At 47.7% G+C, this 19,434-nt stretch overlaps 1 long non-coding RNA gene across 4 annotated transcripts; it reads right to left on the minus strand.

Moving 5' to 3' along the window:
- Positions 1 to 11,420: 11,420 nt before the first annotated feature.
- Positions 11,421 to 18,030, minus strand: LOC131923147 (uncharacterized). Of its 4 annotated transcripts, XR_009382535.1 has the most exons (8): positions 16,866 to 16,962; positions 16,173 to 16,219; positions 15,599 to 15,759; positions 14,932 to 15,099; positions 14,665 to 14,859; positions 13,849 to 13,951; positions 12,855 to 13,156; positions 11,421 to 11,961 (listed from the first exon to the last, which is right to left on the minus strand). It is a non-coding gene; the product is annotated as an uncharacterized LOC131923147 (long non-coding RNA). The 4 variants fall into 4 exon arrangements; XR_009382534.1 differs by lacking the exon at positions 16,866 to 16,962 and adding an exon at positions 17,504 to 18,030 and having other exon boundaries at positions 15,599 to 16,219; XR_009382533.1 differs by having other exon boundaries at positions 14,665 to 14,722; positions 15,599 to 16,219.
- Between the last annotated feature and the right edge of the window lie 1,404 nt (positions 18,031 to 19,434).

A 19,434-nucleotide genomic window follows, 5' to 3' on the forward strand; every position in this document is an offset into this window, starting at 1 on the left:
CTCTACAGCTCCCTTTCTCACTTCTGCCTGGTGTGTGAGCTCCAGTGGTGACTACTTACAAGGAGGTAGGTCCCTGTCACACTCTGTATATATGTCCCTCTTGTTCTTGATTCCTAGACAGAGGATAAAACTAAGAGGACACCACACTTTACAAAACCCTGAGCAGGAACCCACCATGATGTCTCTGTGGGCTCAGGAAATCCTGGCAAGCATAATGCACTGACTGCAGAAGGAGCTTCTAAATGTCTCCTGGGTGAATGAGCCTGGCTCTCCAAATTGGGAGCTCTTCTGCTGTCCAGCTGATGGACTCAGCCTTTTCCTACAGCCTCTAGCTGTTTGTGAGGAAAAGAATGACCTGGGACAAAAAACACAGAGCTGTCTGGGAGGGAGTCTCTCTGAAGAAACTGGAGGAAAGCTTTGTTTGGAGTGCTTTCTCTTGTCTTTACTGACTGCCTGGGGCAGATAGGAAGCACCCAGTGATTTTTCCTTTGGGCACCAAAGCACCATCCCTGAATATGCACCACTCACTCCTGGGAAAGTCTCAGCAAAGGAAAACATATAACAAAGCCAGCCCTGGGAGAACAGACATCTCCTTAATCCTGTGGTCCAAAAGCAAAAACCTTGACTCAAACCTCTCCTGTTAAAGCGGAAATGTGACTTAGAAACTTTAGCCATGTAGAGGGAAATGGAAGTGGTGGACATGAGAGGCACTATGGGAAAGGTAGTTTGTAGTGGCATGCCAATATAGAGAAAGGCAGCAGCGTGGCCAATGAAGTCAAAAACATAGTGATGCTATAGAGAAAAGCATGCTGGAAAAGCCAGCATAGGCACTACCTGCATGCCCAATTCCTCACTGGACTCTACAGGTGGATTCTTTCAGTGGATCCACTGTATTTTTGAAACTAGAATGGACTTGTGTGTTTGGAGCCCAAGCTAAGCAGCACTCTCTTGACAGGCAAGCCCTGATTCCCTTGTGCTGTCTCTTGAAGCACCAGATGATCTGAAGGGGCGAAACCTTTTCCATGTCAAAGTCCGGCCCATGTTCCGGATCATTTCCTCTTCCAGTATGTCACTGTAGATACTTGGGGCAGCCACAGCTCTGCATAGGGGGCAGAGCTACAAGTGGGGCTCTTCTTCTGGGGAAAACATAGAGGCATGGAGGCACTTCTAGCCACCTTCTGCCCTGGTGCTGTGGGCACAACAGGCCGGTGCTGTGGTGAGGTCTGGGTGTGGAGGAGGACAAAGATGGGTTCACTGGCCCTCTGTTTTTGGGGAAGACCAGAGACAGAGGGATATGCTAGGGACGCAGGAGGAGCAGCTCCAGCGTCCACAGGCTTGACTGAGGTGGTGCAGCCGAGCTCAAGCGGCAGCCCCTTGTGTGCCTGTTCTCTGATGATTAGGTATGTCCCCATCAACTCATCGTATTTGTTTTTATTGAGGGATTTCACTTGGGATATTTTCTTTCCACTAAATAACCCGTGAAATCTGCTGAAGTTCTTCAATGGAGGGCCTCTTCTCTGGGGCAACTGTCAATATTTGATGAATTAAGTTTTCCAGTTGCCCAGAGACACGAGCTGGAATGTCATAGGTGTCTGTGACGATCTTCCCCTGGATCTCTTCCATGGTGTCTCCTTGGAAGGGATGGTTCCCTGTAGTGATAAAGTAGAGCAGCACACCCAGACTCCACACATCCGTCTTCTTCCCATCATAGCCCAATCCCAGTATCCGTTCTGGGGCATTGAAGGTCTTGGTCCCACATTGCTTTTGCAATAGAATTCCGCTCTATACTTATTGGTGAGACCAAAGTCTGCCTGCTTCACGTTTCCTTCTTCGTCTAAGAGGATTTTCAGGCTTCTGGTCTCGATGGACGATGTCAAGGTCATGGCAATACTTGACGGCTGACAGGATCTGCCCGAATATTTTCTGTGCCTCTTCCTCCTGCAGCCTGACCTCCTCCTCACTCTTTGGAACAAGTCTCTCCCCTGGGCAAGCTCTGTGATGAAGCAGATTTGCTCTGGTGTTACCAGCACCTGGAAGAGGCGAATGATGTTGGGGTGATGCAGTTTTTCGAGGGCCACCATCTCAGATATGATGAACTGAAGGTTCTCCTCAAGGTTTTCTATCACTTTACTGCCACTTGGATGCCTGTGAGGCGATGGTAGGCCAGTTGCACAGAGCCAAATGCACCGAGGCCGATGGGATATAGGACCATATATTGGCTGTTCAGGCTCTTCGTGTTGGAGTGGCAGTCCATGAGGCTAGGTGGTCACTATGCTCCTATGCAGACAGTGGTGGTGAAGTCTCAGCTCAACAACTAACCAGATAGCTAGGAGAGTCCCACAGGTCACCTAAATCAGCTCCCTGGTCTGTAGGGACAGAGCTGCAGCCCAGCCCACGGCCTTATATACAGGACCCTCATCCCTCACAGTTGCTCCTTGTGAGGTCAGTGTGAGAAATGGACCAATCACAGCAGGCTATCTATAGCCTACAGTGGCTGTCTTCATGCTGTGCCCCAGGTACCTTTCCCCTTCTCATCAAAATGAGGTTAGTCTCCACCAGCTTCTGCTTCAGTGGATCAGACAGACAGATGGATATTTACTCATCTACAAATTGCAGCCAGCACATTACAGCCAGCACAGTCTTCATGGCCTTTGTCATTGGCTTCTGTGTACCTCAAACCATTTCTGGCTTTTTGAGGATCAGGTACCTTTTGAACAGGTCTGCTGTAGAGAGGCAAAGTCATTAGGGATTTGTCAAAGCCATGTTTACAGTCTTCTGTTCTTGGGACCAGCAGGAGAAAAGGCAGAAAGATCCATGGCATGGGGAGGGCTTGTCCACTCTCTATCATGAAACTGTTAGTCCTAGTCCTGGCCCAGGGGTTTGCTTCCAGTGTTGACTAAAAGCCACTTTAAATATGAACTCCCAGAAAGTAGGAGGAGGCCCCTGGGGTCTCTGGGCATGGGCTTACTCTCTTGCTGAGGAGGTAGTGATGGTTGGGAGTGGGGAAGGGCTCTAGACTCCTGTCATGCCTGTTCACCTCAAGGAGTCCTGGGAAACTGCTGTGTTGACTGGGCTCCTTATAGATAGGAGATCTGAATTTCTCCCCTGTGATCCTGGGTGCTGATTGGCCTTATGACCATTGTCCAGGACAACTTCTAGAGCATGGTTGCAGCTTCCTGTCTGCTTCTCCAACCGTCTCCAGTCATTCCTATCTCACAGTTCCTGAGATTCACTCCATTTTGGGGACAGGATCTTGTCTCTCAACTAGAGGTCAAGCTCTTGTTGTCTTCGAGACAAACATAAACTAGCTCATAAGGACTGGTGGGAACTGAGTGACCAAAGTAAAATGGCCACTCTGTCCTGACCCTTCTTCCCGATCCTGCTCATATTCTCCATCACAGGCCGCACCTCCTCCGCCTAAAGCAATGGACTAGGGTACTTTATGGTTTCTTTATGGGTGGTGGGACCACCATCCAGCTGCCTGCTGTCCCACACCATGACCAAAAAAATCTTAGGAAGAAAGGATTTTTTTAGCTTGCATATTCTAGTCAAAGTCCATCAATGAAGATAGTCAAGGCAAGAACTCAAGCAGGAGCAGAGACAAGAATCATGGGGGAAAGTTACTGACTTGTTCTGCATGACTTGCTCAGCTTGCTTTCTAATATGACTCAGGACCACTGCCCAGGGCTGACATCGCCCACAGTGGGCTGGAACAGCCTCATCAGTGTTTAACTGGCCCATGGCCATGCCCACAGGACAAAGTGGTGAAGGTGATTTCTCAGGTTCCTCTCCCTTGTGACTCTTGTGTCAAGTTGACAGAACCCAGCCAATATTCCTGCCTCTTCTTGTGCCCGTGTAGCGAGACCCCCAAGCAAGACCACCACAGAGCCAATATCCCGAGCAAGTACAAAGGGGTTTATTAAAACACATAAGCCCGGGCTTGGTCCATGTCCAGCACACTGGCTAGCCAGGTGAAGGAGGATGGCCCTGAGCTCTCAGAGTGAAGGGTTTTTAAAGGGAAAAACTACAAGCTAGGTGATACAAGCCTTCCCATTTCAGGTTATACTCCAGTTAACAGGAACCTTTAGCCAAGAGAAGAACTATAGAAAACCAAATACGTTTGGAGATTCTCTCAGTACTATTGGAGACTTGGATGGATTAAGCCTGTGTTTTAGCTATTTCTTGACCTGCAGCTTACCCACCCTGGGGGCAGGGGGTCGCCTTGTCCTGAGTCTTAGCTGGGTGTTTGTGTCTCTGAAACTTGGTTTTATCTTAGTATTTCTAGACATGAAGTTTTCTTTAAAATGGAGTTTCTCTTGCTCTCTCACTCTCATTCAGAGTCTATCTCCTTCCTGTTCTGCAGTCTGTGAAGAGGCAGTGTCTCTAAGAAGTCAGTGGGATAATAAGTGGTTGTGGTAGTGGTTGTTAACTGTTTTCCTTAGTAGGAATATAGTGGATGTAGTGATGATGGTGGTGGTGTGAGGTGCAGTTGTGTTTGTGGTGGTGTGTACTGATAATCCACACTATCTCTGTTATGCCCAGATCATGAGGACCCCCAAAAGACCACTATGGAGATCTAATCCCACATGTAAAAGCAAAGAGCCTTTATTTTCAAGCTCGGTCTGTGTTCCTCACAGCAGTGAGAGCAGAGAGCTCTAAGCCCAGAAAGGGTAGTGTTTTTTATCATAGCAGAGGTTAGGATGAGGGGTTTTCCAGGGTTCAGGACGCTGATTGGCTGACAATTGTCTAGAGGTATGTGTAAAGCAAAAATAAAAAAGATAAAAAATAAAAAAAATGGAACTGTGATTGAGGATGAACCTCCATCAGATTGTCTATAGCCTACAGGAAAGTGGATGGGTTTTTTTTTATTTTATTTTATTTATTTTTATTTCATTTTATTTTTGAGACATGGTTTCTCTGGATAGCTTTTGAAGCCTGTCCTGGAACTCACTTTGTAGACCAGGCTGGCCTTGAACTCAGAGATTCACTTGCCTCTAACACCCAAGGGCTGGGAATACAGGCATAGGCCACCACTGCCCAGGCTGGTATTTTCTTGATTAATGACTGGTATGGGAGGATGGTTGTCCACTGCGGGATGTGGCAACACTGGGCTGGAAGTCTGAGTTGTATAGGAAAGCCAGCTCAGCAAGCCAGTCAACATATGTTTCACTTCCTGCCTCCAGGTTCCTGCCCTACTTGAGTTCCTGCCTTGACTTCCCTTCAATGATGGTCAATGATCAGGATGTGTGAGCCAAATAAACCCTTTCCACCCCAGGTTGCTTTTGGTCCTGGTGTTTGGCACATCAATAGAAAGTAACCTAGGACAGACATCTACTTTATCCATAGGTCATCAGGGGCAGTGGATGCTTCAGTGTCAGAGAATGAATATGGAAGGGAGGCTAAGACACGCCCCCTCTGAGAAAAGCCGTTGGTGGGCAGAACTTTGGGGGATGGGCAAGCCCTAACTGCCACAAGCTGGGGTTTAACTTCCATTATGTAGCCCACTGCTGGAGATGTGGTACTCAGATAGGGACCTTATCTCCTCCTGGCATTTCTAACAGCTCAACACCCAAAGGAGGAGAACCGAAAGGCCATCCCCAGCCACCAGGGCACAGGAGCAGCAGCAGAAGGGAAGCAGTCCTGTGCTCAAAGGGAACACTGTTTCAGATTGCAGGAGATACATTGAGACATTCTGCACAGCAGGGTGGTGGTCCTCAAACAAACTCTCCTAAGATATCAGAGCAGCTGCCTGTGGGCTTCCCGTGGCCTGGGCATCTTAAGTAGACAGCATGGAGACCCCAAACCCTGTGGTTCTGAGGGAGTTGTGTAGGGACTCAAGCTAGTTTGGACTATTCCAGTGACAGGTGGAGTCAAGGCACAAAGGGAGCATAGAAAGAGCCCTAGGCCTCAACCTATTGGCCCTCCCTAGCTAGACAGTCAAAAGGCAGGAAGTAGTGAGGTTGCACTTGACTTGGCCCATGGCACAGGTCCTGGACTGGATGAAAGTCACTGATAATGCCCTTAGGAAGGAATATGAAGGTGGTTTCAGGAGCAGATCTGGGACTCATTTGTCCTATTCCATAAGGCTGTCTGCAAAAATGAAACAGGGCACTGGACACATGCCTGTCTCCTGTTGTTATTTACAATGGATCTGCTGCTCTCCCCATCTCACATGGATCCTCAAGCCAAGCCATTCTTATGGTAGAGGCTGACATCCAGGCACTGAAGAAGATCACACCTCAGAGTGATACCTGGAGGGGATGATGCTGGCAGTGCTCTAAGTCTGCTGCACCTGTGGATGCAGAAATCAGCATCTCAAGGAATGGTACCTCAGTGGGGACCAAATCATTTCTCCAAGTGAAGACTCAAAGCACAGCTTCCGAATAAAAGGAAGGATTGTATACAGCCTTGCTGTGTGGGGAGAAGGTCTGGATGGACACCAGGCCTCCATTAATCTCAGCCTGGGCTAAATGTCTATGGGGTGGGACTTGAGCCTTGCCCTTCTATGTGCTGTTATCACATCCCACAGTGCCCTCAAGAATGAAGCACCCCTGGGGGCCTTCTCCATGTTCCTCTAAAGTATGCTTGACTGCAAGGCTGAAGCTCAACTCAACCAGCCAGCTCCAGTGTGCCACCTACAAACAACAGCATATAGTAGACTTGTAGACATTTGTAGGCATTTGTAGCCTGGCCAGGTTCTGGAATCTGTACTGGTACATGTGGAAACACAGCCTCCAGAAAAAAAGGGTGAATGCAGCCTGATGCCAAGCAGCAGCCACGAATTAAGAGTTTCACCCTAATGCTCCTCATTGCACATGCTGAGGACACAAGAGCCATGCACAGTTGACTGGCAACTACATAAGCCTTTACTGTTGCCCGTCCCTGTATTCTGCGGTGGATTATATGCAGTACAGGCTGAGGGGTATGAGCCCCTGGGTGTTATGCTGCTGAAGCAAGAGGAAACACTGAGTTGAAATATCCACCTGACGTTCATCACATGTTCAAAACTACATTCATTCATATTCCCTATCTCTCTGTCTGTCTCTCTGTCTCTCAAGAGAAGAAGAATGTGCCTAGAATGTCCCCAGGTTCTCCTGGTCCAGAGCCTGGTCTCCAAAGTCACCCAATTTGTTGTTCCTGCATCTTGTAGAAGAATGTTTTTTGGCTTCAAATCTCTGTGTTCAATGCCCTGGTTCATGGCTATGGCACTTACTTGGCCAGATGGTTGCCACCCATAGCACCAAGCAAGGACAACACTATGCTGACTCTTCTGCACTTTGAGGGTTCTTTCCTTCTGCTGGAACCACTATTTTGCAGCTAAGAATTGTTTCTCTTTATCACCTGCAACACTCCAATGATGATGTTTGAGTGATCTATTGCCTTGATTAAATCCACTGGGATTCTACAGCTCTCAAACCATGCTTGAGACATTTTGAAGTCAGTCTTCACATACAACTGGGGACCTAAGAGGTTGGGAAAGTTAGTCAACCTCACCAAAGCAGCCAAAGCCTGTCCTGCAGGCTGGCCTCTCTAGACCTGGGGAGGGTCCAGCTGTGCAAAACAGGCAGGCTGAAAGGGCCTCCATATGCACACACAGGCATGATACCCCGGTCAAGCATGCCGTTGTAGTTGAGGGCATAAGCAAAATTGCATTGAATTGAGTTCCTGGCAATTGTTTAAGCCTAGGTTCAGGCTGAACCCATAGTAGTGCAAGGTAGAGAAATTTCAGGAAGCTGAGGTCACAGTCTGAAAAAATGGCCTGGAACCCTGCACTGAAATGCTGTCTATCAGTACAAGAGGGACAAGTGGGAGGGATGGATGACATGGAGTCACTGTGGCTTCCAGGCTGAGCACTTGGACCTCTGTGTTGTAGTATGGACACAGATACTCAGACACACACACTGACTTTTATATTAAAGAGTTATTTGGAATAAGCTCTTTGACATTCTCTAAACGTACCTCTCAAGAGGAGGAAGAGCAAGCACCAGTAATTTACAATTTAAGGAGGTGAGGTCCCATTAAGTGACTCGATGGAGGTCACACAACAAATGAGGTTTCTGGGTCTCTTTGGTCTGCAGGCTGTAGGACTCTTTGATCAGTTCCATCCATTTTCTCCATTTGCATTTCCCCAGTGCCCTTGCAGTGTGGACCTGGATCTACACTTTGTCTCCTGACAAATAACTACGGTGTTGATATTGTGGACTGCAGCTAACAGGCTGTTCCTACTCAGTCACAAAGTAGAATTGTTCAGGTGTTGTTTCAATCAGCTTTGACAACTGGATGATAATCCTGGGATTTAAGCATTGGAACATTGTCATTTCAAGAGAACCTATAATTTGTCTGTCTTTTGGGAGAAGTCTGACTTTTTCTGGCAGAGGATTCCCTGTGAGCACATGGAAAACTAGTTTTGCTGAGTCAGACATTGTATTCTACCCTCTGTCAGGCTACTTCTGAGTGAGGCCCGGCTTTATGCTGGGTCCCTTTCCTTTCCTTGATGTGTCCTGGGCTTCAGTCCCTCAGCTATTGCTCAGGTAATAGAGGAGAAAGCATTTTCAGTTAATATTCTTCAGATAACAAATGAGTGGGTTTCTGGAGAGGCCCCTTCCTGATCTGCAGAGGCTGCTCAATTCTGGGTCCTCATATAATGGGGACTTCTTTCTAGCTGGACCTAAATACATGCTGAAAGACCTGCCCTCAGGACAAAGTCTGTCCCTGCCTCCCTACAGAAGGCCTGTCTCTAAAGACTATCACACAGCTGTGAGGGCCTTTCATTTCAATCTGGGAAGATACCAGTATGCATTTCTTTTTAGCTGCAGGTGGCAAAAGCATCCTGAAAGGCATGCCTTCCTTCTCTTCCTCTGCCTCTGCAATGACTATTTCAGTGTGGAAACAGTTTGCAAATCAGGGTGCTGCCCAGGTGGCAAGGGCATTGCTTCTGAGAGTTTGCTGAATCTCATGCAAAGGACAGTCTTTTTAAACACGTGGCAGCTGGGCTCTAATTGGTGGCCTTTCTTGGTACAACAAAAGAAAATGAAAAGCATGAAAACACTTTTACCCTATTACATGTCCTCAGGCAGGTGCCAATCTGAGAAAAGATGCCTAAAAGGTCAAGGGCAGGATCACTGGCTCTTGTTTTCTGGGGGAAAGCAGAAGTGGAGGTATTGGTGTGGCATTGGAGGGTCTATGGCCAGGGTCCCAATCTTTGAGAGGTCCTTCAGATAAGCCTAAGGTTCTGCAGATCCTTTCAGGGTGAGAAATATCCCCGTGTTTTTCTCAGAATTTCTCTTCTGCACTGATGCACAGATGATGTTTGAGTCACATCCAAGGTCACAGAGCACAGCTAAGATGTTCTGGCCTGGGCAGGTCTCATTTGGAAGAGTCTGTGAAATTTGTTCATGTGTGGTGGACCATGGGTGTTTCTGAATATCTTGTAGTGGGTGACTTCTGTGGTGAAACTGCCTAAAGTTGGTGACTGAGGGTTTTTAACTGCCCAGAGACATGACCTGGAATATCAGATGTCACTCTTAAGGATGTGTTCCTGCAGTCTATGAGTGGTGTTCCCTAAGCAGGGGAGGTGGTCAGTGCTCATAACGCAGGGAGCATCCTGCCCAGACTCCACCCATCATTCTCATCAGATCCTTTTCTGAGAAAGAGTTATGGAGCATTGAAAGGCTCAGGCCTAGTGTCCAACTCTAACCTTGCTGTCTGCATTCAAGTGGGTGCTTTAGGCTTTGTTTTGTGGCAGTATTTGATCACTGTTGTGGTCTGTTCAGATTGTTTCTGGGCCTCTTCTTCCTGTAGCCATCAAGATTCCTCCTCAGCCCATTCAGTTATTAAGTCAAAATAGATGCTATCATGATGTGGGACAGGCAGTATACACGCAGATACTGTGACCTTTGGAAAAGGGGCATTTCTGACAAAAATGTAGCACAGATGCTTCTCTTTCCCTCCAAGATAGAGTTTGTGTGCCTGCTGGGTCCCTGAGAGGCCAGAGTAGGCTAATTTTACTGAATCTTGCCCACAACTATAGTAAGATGCACCACATACTTACTCCCAAGGCTCTCTTTCTGAAGATTCTGGCCTAGAAGTGAGGTTGAGCTCCTACCTTCCTCCTCTTGTGACAGGTCCTGGGAAAATCTCAACCCAAGAACTGGAAACTAAGACATCACAGGTACATCTGTGTCCCTTAGGTGGCAAAAAACTGAGTACCTAGAGCACAGGGATGAATCCCCAAGCCAGACCACAGACCTACATGCTCTTTCTTTTTCACTCATAACTGCTCCATGTAACAAGAAGTGGATACCACACTGCTCACATTAGCATATAGGAGCTGTCAGTACTTTTCCCTCAAGGACTTTTTTCTCTTATGATAATACTAAGGATCTAATCAGACTATTCCTTAAAGATGTTGAGTCTGAGATGTCTGGGCCCCCGAGAGAAGTTATGTTCCAGTTGGGCGTTTTGTTCAGGCAAAAAAGTGGGAAGCTATTGAGAGAAGCCCTGTGTACAGTAGGGAAGGGAGCTGGTGCAAAATGCCCTGTGTACAGGAAGGAAGGGAGCTGGTTACAGACAACCTATGTACAGGAAGGAAGGGAGAGAGTTGGTGAGACATGCCTTGTGTATAGTAAGGGAGAGAGTCAGTGAGTGATTCCCTGTGTACAGGAATGGACATAGTCGGTGAGACATGCCCTTTATTCAACTGCTCTTATCTGAGATAATCTGGGCTTCACCCGAGGTGCTGATTAGACACCTGCATTCTATCTATGATTGGCTCACTCATGGAGGGATCTACAAGGACAGGAATGAAATCCCTATACGAAGAATACCCCCTGTTAAGAGTTCTTCACAATCTTTATAACTAAGTCGCCTGTCTGTTCCAAAAATCCTAAATCAACCCTTCCCAAATAAAAAAATCATCTTCCTTTTGGGAATCTGTGCTCCTTCAAGAGGGATGTTTTTGTTAGATTGACTCTGGGGTCCCTCAGACCCCAGTGCAGATACAGATCCAGTTTTCCCTGTCTGAATTCAAAGAAAGCAAAATGGATACAGAAAGCTTCACTGACAACCATGACCAGTTATGTCCAAACATGTGAATCTATGATCCAGTTGTATAATGTGGCCAACAAAGATGTGATGTTAATTGTAGACCAGCACCTGTGCAGGACAGGGCCTTCCTCATTCACTCCAGCAGGGACAGCCCGAGAGGCTCCTGGGCAAGTGGACCTCTGAAGTTCCTGCTGTCCACAGAGGGCCGAGTGGCTGGACAACTGCCCTTCATCTTGTCTCATCTCTTTTCATGTCCTGGGTCTGTGTACACCATGTGTCAGCTCCACTACCTCATATGACTGCCTTACCTGCGCCACACCAGAGTACTTTGCCTACCTTTGTTAGAACTGAGAAAACACACACACACTAAACAATGGCGACTCCAGTGCCCTTTATTTAGTAGAGAAAGGGTGGCCTTGCCAGGTGCAGATGGCTCAGCAGATCATGGGTTGTCCTCCTGCCCTGGTGGTCTCAGCAATGAGACAGAATGTCTGAGGGAGTAGAGCATTTTTTCTGGGTCCCATATAGAGGTAACCTGGGGTCACTCTTGCAGAGGGAGGGATATTTCTCCATAGCCAAAAATGCCCTGGTATCACTCAGAGGGACTCTAAAATAGTCACATGGAGAGTCTAATGATTCTGCTGGCATCATTAGAAGGAAGGAGCAGCAGTCAAGCAAGAGAGATCCACCTCTTCCTGGAGAACCAGTCAATACAGCCGGAATGTGGGCAGCAGGGCCCTGAATAATGACATCTGAGGTTGAGACTGGATTCTAGGTACTGTGGCAGGAACTCTGTTTGTTTAAGAGAAAGAAAACTGGGCACATATCTGAGGGTGTTTCTGGAGAGGTGTGTCTGAGGTAGTAAGACCCTCCTCAATGTTTTGTGTGGAATGTTTCCTCAGGCTGCATCCCCAGCTGTTAAAAAAAAAAAAATGGAGAAACCAACAAGAGCGTCAACATTCAGCTGTCTGGGATTCTTGAATGTGGAAACAATGTGACCAGTTTCTCTCACTGCTTTACCCTGCTTCCTCACCAGGATATACTGTGCCATTAAATATCAAAATTTCCTTGGGGGCCTGCCCTGAGGAGATTTCTCCCACAGTCCTGGAGAAGACTCTACAAATGAGGAACCTTGGGGCTAATCTGAGGGAATGAATCTAAGTACATGCAGCAGTGATAGCCATCTTCATGTCCTACCCAAAAGGGGAGTGAATAGAGGAGGTGGGGCCAGATAAGGCCTGGAATAAGTCAGAAAGGGAGTTTATGGGCTCAAAACACGTTCTTATAAGTGGTTAGGTGAAATGTTATAAGTTTACCATAAAGGATGTGGTTTAGCTGCTGTGTGCAATGGGTGGAGTTGGTGCCGGAGCTCACCTCCAAATGCCAAGGACATGGTCCTGGACGCTGTGAAGACTTACAAGGGGAGGGTCATCCTGGGATAACATTCCCTAGGTCTGACTTTCTAAGAAAGTGTAAGGAAGAGAAAAGAATGGCTGCAGAACCAAGCCTGCCACCTAGCTGTGCAGTGAGAGCTGGGTCACTCTAGAGCTATGTTAGGACACTGGATATGGCAACTGTCTGGATGGGTCACACAAGGGAGAGGTATATGAAAGGTGACTGAGGTCTGGACTGTGTGTCAAGGGGGTAGTGGTGAGAATGACTAAAATGGGTATGTCTGATGGGGAGCCTGTTCTGAAAAGCAAGTCAGGATTGAGGAGAGATCCTGGGTCTGGGGCATGTCCAGTAGGGCTAATAAAAACGGCTCTTTCCTGGGAGCCTTGACTGGTTGGTGTGGCCCAGGTACTCACCCTCAGGAGAGGCCTTATTCAGCCTTGTTTTCCTTTTTCTCACAAGGACACAGTGCATCTTAACTCGGTCTCAGACACAGGCACAGTGTTCAGTGTAGGGAGTCATGCAGCCTAGTCTCTGATCAGCATATGAATGCCTGTCCAAGGGGTCTCTGCATGGCAAAGCCTGTAGAGATGGTCTCTCACTTGGCAAAGAACAGTGGACCTCAGGATTGCAGAACTTGCCTGAATTCATGCAGCTTGTAGGCTCTTTTCTCTCTCATTGTACTGTTGATTCTTCGATGGTTTTTAATTTTACCGTTCTGGAAAGGAGAGTAAGGCATGATTACCACAGACTAGGGAAAAAGCCTCAGAAACACACACAGTGACAACTGCTGAAAGTAAGTTCCCTGGACACCAAGCATATAGAGCCAATGGTAGGATCTGGTATGCTCCAGGAGGAAAAAATGCAATGAAAATGTGGGATGAGTGCTTCCATCTCCACCATACACAGGAGCTTATATTGGTGAAAGAAAAGTGGTGTGGTAGTACAGGAAAAGAGTGCCTTACCAAAGTCTGCCTTTACAGAGACTGACACATGGGACCCTCTTGTAGAAAAGGGAACTATTTCAAAGCATATCTTACAGACATGAAATACTTGTTGGAGCTTGGATACTGTTGTCCTTAAAGCATTGTACCCATGTCTATTAGTTTTTAATTTGGAACTACAAGTAGCTGCTCTGAGTACTGTTGGAGCAGGATATGTGTGGCTGGATATTTAGTTAAGCCTGCAAAAATGCTGAACTCCATGTCTAGAATGAAGTCGTGTGGGGGTTGGGAAAGTGTGTTTGGGGAATCATAAAGTGGAGCAATGAGGGCTTATATAACGACCACAATGTCTTTCTTAAAATGTGATGTTTCCTTAAAAGTCAAAAAGTAGAGACAGTAATAAAACTGTTCATGTATCCTGGGAGAAAATCTCTGTTGAAGTATAAATAAAGATGGCTCAAGCTACCTGGGGTCACTTGAGTGCCTTCCACCTGGTGGTCAGATTTCTTCCTCCCATGGGCATCCCTTCCCAGGCAGTCCCGAACACACTAAGTACCCTGTTCTTCATACTGAAAGTTTAGAAGCATTGGATTATGATTCCAGGAACACCTGGGTGGCACAAGGTAAGAAAGGACTGAGGCGACCATCCCACACAAGAGCTCCAGCAAGAGGATTTGGGTTGGGCATATGCAGCCATGTTTCTACCATCCTAACCTTAACCCATGGACCTTGGATCACATTCCCAAAGCAGGTCCTAAGAAAGGCTGGCAGGAGGGAGGCAGAAAGATCTGAGGTGGAAATGGAGTCTCCTCTTGTGCTTAGGTATGCAAAGTAAGGGTTTTTCACCCTTACTTTTCAGCCCCTTACCAGGGACAGCAGAGAGACGGTTCCTGCTGGTCATTTGCTTTAGGATTGTTTTTAGTATGTATGCATCTTAAAAATTTATTTATTTTATGTCCTGGCCACAGTTTCCCCTCCCTCCTCTCCTCCCCGTCTCTCCCCTTCATCCTGTTTGTCCCCCACTCTCAATCCACCCCTCCTCTGCTTCGATTCAGGAAGGGGCAGGATTTGGTTGCAGCCAAAGTCTCTGCTACAGACCCTGGGACCTGAGACTACGTGGGAACTTCCCTTTGAGAGATTACAGACATTTCCTCAGGGCCTCACTTATGCCAGGCATGTGCCCCAGGACACAGCTGCACTGTCAGCTCTCTCCCCTCATAGCTATTCAGAACCCCATTGTGCTAGCATCAGAAGCTAAGAGCCTCTGAGTTGGCCTTCCTACCTTAGCTAAAAGAGGATGTCCTGGGTGATCTTCAGTTCTAAGACCAGCCTGAGGAAGACTGTGGGAAAAGTAATCTGAGTCTTGGCTTTCTGTTTCATAGTGAAGTTCTGAGTGGCTCATATCACCCACCCTTCTGACAGGAACAGCTTGACCTGTCTTCCGGGAGATAGGACTATATGGATTTGTTAGTGTTCCCTACAAAAGAGGATTTGAGTAAGGCAGGGAGGGAGACCTCTGACCCACTTCTTTGGGGTACCCACTCTCTACCTTGTCTTCATGTCCTCAGAGAATATTTGTTCTTGAACTGGTTGTCGGCTTCTCAGAGCTTCAGGGGTGTGATGCAGGTTTCTGATAGAATCCAGAGCCTGTATTTCATTCATTTTACACTTGTTCCCAACCTCCTCACTGAGTGCAGTGCACAGGAGCAGAAGAGCTCTAAGGACAGATATGAGTATGTTATTGATGAAGGCAGGGATGAAAACCAGGAGAGCCAACATGGGTCAAGATCCTGCTGGAAAGCCTGCCCTGGGCTTTCTGGACTCCAGTTTCTATAGAAGGGTCTGTTGACACTACCAAGGTGTCCCAACACAGAATAAACAAAGAAGCTTGAACAGTGGAGCCAGGAGCTTCCAGGCTCAGGGACCACACTGTGGCAGTCATGCTCTGAAATTTAGTTTGTTCTCATCCCTGAGTAGGGATAAAAGTTCCTGGCTTGCTCTCCTCACAGAGAGCACCCTTGGGCAAAGGCTCTGAGTATGCCAATGGGGGTAGCCATGTCCTAAAATGTTACATACTTACTGTTACAGCCACATTAAGTTTGGTAAAGTAAACTGGGCATAAAGAACAGGGGTAAATCATCTAGAATGCTAAGATTCAATAAGATCTAAAGCCAGAGAACTAAGCTGAGATGTTGGAGATTCCCTAAATCAACAACCAAGGCAATTCTGAGGGACAGAGATCTCGTTGTCCTGACTGGCATCCAAAGAAGGAGAACAGCACAAGTGTGGGCCAAGGTCAAGGCTCCCATTTCCCCAGAGCAGTCATAGACTTCTCCAACAAGTTCTGACACTGCTTCTTGTCCATTAGGTTCCCCACCTGCAAAAACATTTGGAGGAGTAAGCAACAGTGTTCAATCCCTGTGTCCTTCAAAGTGGTTGGAGAGAATGACTTCATAGGGTTATCCTGTAACCTCCAGATCCTAGGCACAGAACATAGGTGCTACACACACACACACACACACACACACACACAACAAAGAGGAAAGGAGAGGAGACAGGGTGAGAGGAGGAAATAAATAGACAATAAATAAATAGTCAAATAAATAGACAATGAAACAAGATATGAATAATTTTAAATGCTTGACAAGGTGTCCTAGGCTGTCAGAGATAGACCATCTGTCTATAAAAGGCTAAGGTTTGCAGGCAACATACATACCACGATGGAGCCGAAATCGACTGACTCTGCTCAAGCCTAGGCTAGTAGTCGGAACAAGGACTGAAAGTCGCTACCGTTCATGGAAGGAGGGGTGTCACAACTTGAGATGAGCCTGGCAGAGCTGGAAAGAGAAGAAAGATTCAACCTGGAGGCAGCATCGTCTTCTGGGAAATAACCTATGTCTAGGAAGCATTGGGCCGGGACACAGTGGAGACATCCCAGTGTTGTCTGCTGAGTACAGACAAGGTCAGTTATCCAGGGGGAGAAGCTGAGAGGACAAGGGAGGATGTGCTGCTGGGTGTCAGTTTGAACCCAGGCAAAGCAAAGAGGCTGAAGCCTTTGGTCATGGAGCTGACAGTTCAGTGCTGGGAGCTGTGGTGAGCACTGGGAGCAATTGTGCTGCTTGGTTTGAGCTGACAACTTGTGCAGCCCAGAGTAACCTGGGACTCCACTCCTCACTAAGGAATCATCTTCAAGAGGGTCACCTGTGAGCATGTTTGTAAAAGAGCTATTGCATTGTCTTAATTGATATAGGCAGACCCAACTCTTCAGGGCTGGGCCATTCCCTGGACTTGGGTTCCAGACTGCACAAGAGCGGGGATCTCTAGTGGACATAAGCAAGCAAGCTCAACTGTGTGCATTTATTTCTGTCTGCTCTTGACTGTGGCTATGATATGACTAGCCGCTATGCATTTGTGCCCTGAGTTCCCTGTGTAATGGACTACAATCCCGAAGTGTAAGTCAAAATCACCCCAGTGGAAATGAACCTGAACAGTCTTGTTCCAGATAATCACACTGACCCCCCAGGGAAAACAGGTGGCAGATGTCTGATGGTTCTCTTAGTCCGACAGCATCTTTGAGCTCCGGTCTCCACTCATTCTTGGAATGAGGAATCCAGTGCACACTGCCTGAATCACGCTGATTCTCAGACCTCCAAGTACAATGTAAGAATCCTCTATGGAGTTCCGGCAAGGAGGTGAGGGAATCTCTGTCAGTGCATGCAAAATGTCAGATGACAGCAAAGGAGCGCTTTCGGAAGCCCTGAGCATTGAACCAAAATCGACCTTCCGAGGAGGAGCAGTTATAATGAGAAGAGAGGGTGGAAGGATCTCCATGCTGCTCTCACACTAGTGTTCCACTGAGAGAAGTCAGCAGCAGCATCCCAGGTGACAGGCACAGATCCCCAGATTTCTCACAAGTAGGAAGAAAGGGTAGACCTGAAAAGACAGGACCTCTACTCAGGTGCCACATGGCTGCTCTCATGTCCCTCTGTCTGATTCCCTTCTATCCTCCTGGGCTCTGCCCAGCTGTGAACTTCACACAAGACAGTCTCCTCCAACTCCCTGTACTTCCATGCACACTCTGAGGTCTGTGACTCTGTTTAACTGTTTTTATGTGGACTTACCTCAGCACCTTTGTCTTCCTGATTGTCCTGGACTCGGCCAGCTCCCTGTGGAAGGCTTGGACACCAGACTACCGATCCTGGGATCCAACCCCTACTGAGGGCCTGGCACATGGCCGTGTCCATTGAGTGTCAACTGACAAAAGAACAGCTCAGATCATTGCACAAAGGCAGCCCAGAAGCTGGGCTCAAACCTAAGACCCAGTCTTCTCTCTCATTCCTTGTAGGTAAGAATGGGGTGAGGGCTGTGGAGGAAGAACCGCTCCCATGATGCTACAGGGAGACCGGAGCAGGCACATGCTAGGAAGTGAGGAACAGGTTGCATGGCTAGAGCTGTGAGCCCAGTTCTGTCAGACATCCCACACCTGGAACAAAATCCCAAGAGATGCAGTGACCCAGATCACAAGGACACCCTCTGACAAATCTGGAGAGACCCTGCTTCAGATTCTTCACATCTAGAAGACTCAGAATGAAGGCTGAAGGAGATTCTGAGAGTAATTGTTGCCTTCTCCGTGACAGAGCTTCGGTACAAGGACACCAGTATAGAAAGCAGGTCTGAAGAGGTGGTTTCGCTGTCTAGTTCTCAGGTACAGCTGGGCCTCACAATGTCTTCCCATCCCACTTCGTACTGTCACAGTCCTTCTTGTCTTAGTGTCTCCATAGTGACGGTAGCACCCGGTAAGGGCATGCTGGGCTGTCTTTATATGGGGACAGGTGAATCAGCCCATTGGCTTGAGGGGCAGAACAGCCTTGTCAACAGGATCACATATTGGTACAAGGGCTTCTGCATTAGATGGTGGCAAAGCCCCAGCTCAGCCCAGCCTGCAGCTGGCACAGGACCATCCTGAGACTGCACACATCCTAAATGTCCATACAGACATGGAAGGACAGAGAGGTCCAGATCCCCATCCCAACTGTGTTCTCGAAACTCTGGAGCAGGGTTCTACTGTGACTGTCAGAAGGAAATGTTTTCTGGATAGAACATAGAGTACATGGAGGAAGGGAGGGGAAATAGGTCCAGCATTAGTGCCCCTTGAGAATGAGTTTGTTTTCTTCTTGGCATGTAGGGCTCGAAGACATCCTCAGTGCTTCTTGCCTGATCATCAGATGCTTTCCATTCCCAGTATCCTCTGCTCTTGAGAATGGACTTAGTTCCCTGTGGAGACTCCTGTAGCACTGCAATCACAATGACTTCTTGGCGCGCCGGTGTCCCATGGATTGGACATGCAGCAGGAGATACTAAGCATCCAGACGTTCATCTGCAGATACTTGTGACAAGACCTGGCTGATGCCCCACTCTGTGCAATCAGAATACAATTCAGAGCACAGTACACTTGTGTGTCCATCTGAACTGCAGGGAAATCTCCAGGAGGCTCCTTAGAGCCTTGACCATTGTCCCTCTGCCAGGCAGCAGATCATCACATTAGATTCCATCAGGACATTTGTTCCCTATGCACAATGGCCTCACATCCCTTCTCTATCCCTTGCTTAAGTCAGAGTATTGACCTTCTTTTTCCAGTCAAGTCTTGTCCTAGTCAGGCATGACCCTCAGCAACAATGAACCACCTGCCTTTCAAGTCAGAGACCCCACAATTGAGAACACAATGCCCAGGAAATGCAAGGATCTAGCTCACATGGCTGCCATGAAAAAGTCAGTAGAGTCCCCTCATCCAGGCTCCTCAGATGTGAATGATCGAGGGTTGGAAAGCTGATGGATGTTTTGTAAGCAACCACTGCCCTTTGAGGGCATTCTCCTGGAATGCCACAGTGGAGAGTCCTGTGATATTGCAGACATCTCGTCTAGACTGGGTGCTCAGGGTATGCAGGAACTGGGATCCAGCTCAGGCTCCCACAGTTGACTTCTTCAATGTGACATCAGGCCTCACAGGTCTTGACACACTCTGCCTGTCCAGTTGAACTGTAGGGAGACATTG

Source organism: Peromyscus eremicus, chromosome 13, assembly GCF_949786415.1.
Source record: "Peromyscus eremicus chromosome 13, PerEre_H2_v1, whole genome shotgun sequence".
Taxonomy (NCBI): domain Eukaryota; kingdom Metazoa; phylum Chordata; class Mammalia; order Rodentia; family Cricetidae; genus Peromyscus; species Peromyscus eremicus.